The following is a 3,286-nucleotide window of genomic DNA, read 5'->3' on the forward strand; positions in this document are numbered from 1 at the left end:
AAGTATAAAATTGGCATGGAAATTTTGTTGGGAAGATTGAGTATTAAATTTGAGGTGGAGGGGAGGGGAATGAAGTTTTGATAAAGTGTTATGTCTTAGATTGTGAAGGGACTCGAACCCGGAACATTCGGTGTCTGGATCGTTAGTCCATCACTAACCGCGCTTGGCCGCAGAGAAGGTTCTCTTTGGTGGCCAAGCGCGTTAAATGGTCCACTTCCGATACCACGAAATTTCCGGGTTCGAGTCACGGCTTCAGTATTGGTATCATGGTGTCAATTTAATCTAATCGTCACTCATCCTCATTAGCCGAAAGTGGCAGAAGAGCGACTTATAATAACAAGAGGTACAAAAACAACTTGAACCCTCTAGTAATTTCTGATCAATAGATGCGTATTAGCTTTGATTGTTGACTCTTTAATGATAAGCTTACGATTAATATGGATTACCATCCATCAACAGAAGGACGGACCAATCGATCATTTAATTCATGTCGTTTTTTTTGGTATTTGTTGTCCCTTCGGATCAGCTTCGAAACCTAAGGAAATGATTAGATGTCTGTCTGAAGTTAGTGACAATGGTTCTTTAATTTCCCGTCGCTCTTTCAGCCGGCGCGGGAACCACCTATATGGCAGTGATCCTCTCTTGCCGCGTTTACCTACGAAGGAACTCGTGGCCAAACAACGAATTAGGTCTACCGCTTGGGCAAGAAGCGGCAACTTCACAAAGCCCTCTTCTCCGAAGCAGCCAGCCGGGAAACAGAATTTTGTCAAAATAACCCTTCTGCTCTGTGAATGAACACCGGTTCTAACAGCGTTTCTATACTTAATTGGACATTATCCATTGTTTTTCTTTTTGATTGACTATATATTCTATCTATATATTTCGAGACATATCAAGAGATCACCTCTTCTCTCATCTTCAGGCGATCAATTTTTGCTATGTCTGTAGTGTGATTGGAACTATGACAGTCCGTGATTTTTTTCCAAATCCGGTCCGCTAAGCAACCAGTCTTAGATGCACATTCGAAATCGACAGCTATAGAGCAAAATATGTTTGAAGTGAAGAGTCTTATTGAATGAAACATACGACTTCCTCGATGGCGCAGTGGTAGCGTCGTCGCCTTGTAATCAAGGGGTCCCGGGTTCGATACCCGGTGGAGGCACATAGTGGTTCGGATCCCACTTTAAACTGTAGGTCCAGTCCCGATTAGCCTTTCTGTGCATAAAGTGGACTTAAAACAACAAATCAATCAATGAATGAAACATAGCTCGACTCACCCTCACATTTGAATTTTTTTAGATAACTTGCTTGCACTTCGTATAGAAAGCACCACGAGACTGAAAATTCACACTATTTGGCATGGCAAATAGACCTTATTCCAGCTTTGCTAAAAGTTCGATGTCGTTGTCAGTCATTAAGTTCAACGCTCTCTGCGCGGGTGTTGTGATGGGTTACCGTGTTCCAATTTTGTTTTAATTCCATTTCATTCTCAAAAAGGCTACCCGAAGTGGGCTACAGTTGAAAGTGGGATCCGAACCACTAGGCAGTTGTGTCTCCACCAGGAATCGAACCTGGGACTCCGTGATTATAGGGGGTTAACGCGTTCATGGCTTTACAGTTTCGTGAATTCAAGGAAGCCAAGGTGAGAAAAATGTGAAGAAATATCTTCTACACGGAGCTAACTGTGTGTATGTATGTAAAACTTTGTAGCACATCCATTTTCCTACCTTCATTTTATCATCATTACGTTGAATTTTGCACCAGTGATTTTTCACTACGTTCTAGGTCACGTCACTTTGAGTCGTAAAGTATTGTCAGTAATTCAGTTTTAGTATAGTTTGTAGCCTCTCACCCAAAAATTTTTAAGGTGGGAGAAGGGAGGGGGGAAAATAGTGCGAGTTCAATTGAGAATACGAAAATAAAGCGGAATGATTATATTGCTACAATATCTTCAGGAAAGTAAAGCGTAAGATTGAATTCTGCCTCTGAGTGAGTCCATGATATTGTTTATGTTTGAAGGTAATATATTAAACATGACTATCAGCATAACCGAACGCATATAATGAGATGATTTATTAGTGTTACCAGACTAAAGGTGTGGAGTGCGGCCTGTTGCCTCGTTCATTACGGAATTCCACATGTAAAAATTGATCAGCTCTTATTGCTAGTAACCATTATAGGCTTAGACCAAATTCTGGCGTTTATATTTCAATTCACTTCCTCAACAAATCCTTTCTCGATTGACTAGATTTTAAGCGGAGCGTCATTCAGTTGTTTGTGAGTGTTCTTTTTGCAGAAGCAACAGCAGCTCGCTCGCACCCACAGTGCCCCGCCCACTCGACGAGACGCGTGGTCTGTGCAGTGCAGAACAATGACAGTGTTGAATCTCTATTCGATCTTTGTATTCTCTTTTGCCTGCCACTACACACACATTTCAGACAATTCTTCCCATACAACAAATGGAAAAGCAATCAGGCAACTGTTAAATGGCTCTTTTCTAGATTTTCTATTAACACTTTCCACGGCCAAGATATGTTAACTTGGTTCTATTTCGTATTCCCACAATTTGGCTTCGTGCAGTAGGGCTTTATATTGCAAGCTAAAAAAAAACAACGTAGGCAGGTATTTTAACATTTTAATTTTCATCCGTTTCATGATTGTGTGAAAGAATATGGTGGAAAAATACACTACTTGAGACAATATCACTAATAATAATTGGCCGCCGCTGTGCCGAGCGTGTTCTTTTGATCTTGCTGCCGAAATTCCTGGGTTCGAGTCCCGGCCTGAGTATGATTGTTTATGAGTGTTCCTTCATGAATTTTATCATACACTAATCCTCATCGTTGCGACTAGCCAAAAGTAAAGTAAAAAAAGAGAAAGATATTAGTAATAATAAAAATATGAATCTAGCTCCCCATGGTTCCTTTATGACTGTCCTTTTATCAATTTCATCGAGTCATCATTCATCCTCATTGTTGCGATTAGCTAATAAATGGTAGAGAAGCTGCGAAAAATAAGATGTAAAATAATAACAGAATTTTCTCCACAGAAGGAAAAATAAATGCTCCAGAAAACATGCAATACAGGAAAAGAGTGTCCTGTAATGTGAGTCTGCAAACCAAATGTAAATCACGAATGAAGAAGTTACGTGAAGGTTTCGTCTTCTACGAAGCAATATAGGCTTGGATGGCGTAGTGGTAGCGTCGTCGCCTTGTAATCAAGGGGTCCCGGTGGAGGCACAAAGTGGTTCGGATCCCACTTTAAACTGTAGGTCCAGTCCCGATTA

The sequence above is a fragment of the Lepisma saccharinum genome, unplaced genomic scaffold (genome assembly GCF_977018435.1).
Source record: "Lepisma saccharinum unplaced genomic scaffold, izLepSacc3.1 HAP1_SCAFFOLD_597, whole genome shotgun sequence".
Taxonomy (NCBI): domain Eukaryota; kingdom Metazoa; phylum Arthropoda; class Insecta; order Zygentoma; family Lepismatidae; genus Lepisma; species Lepisma saccharinum.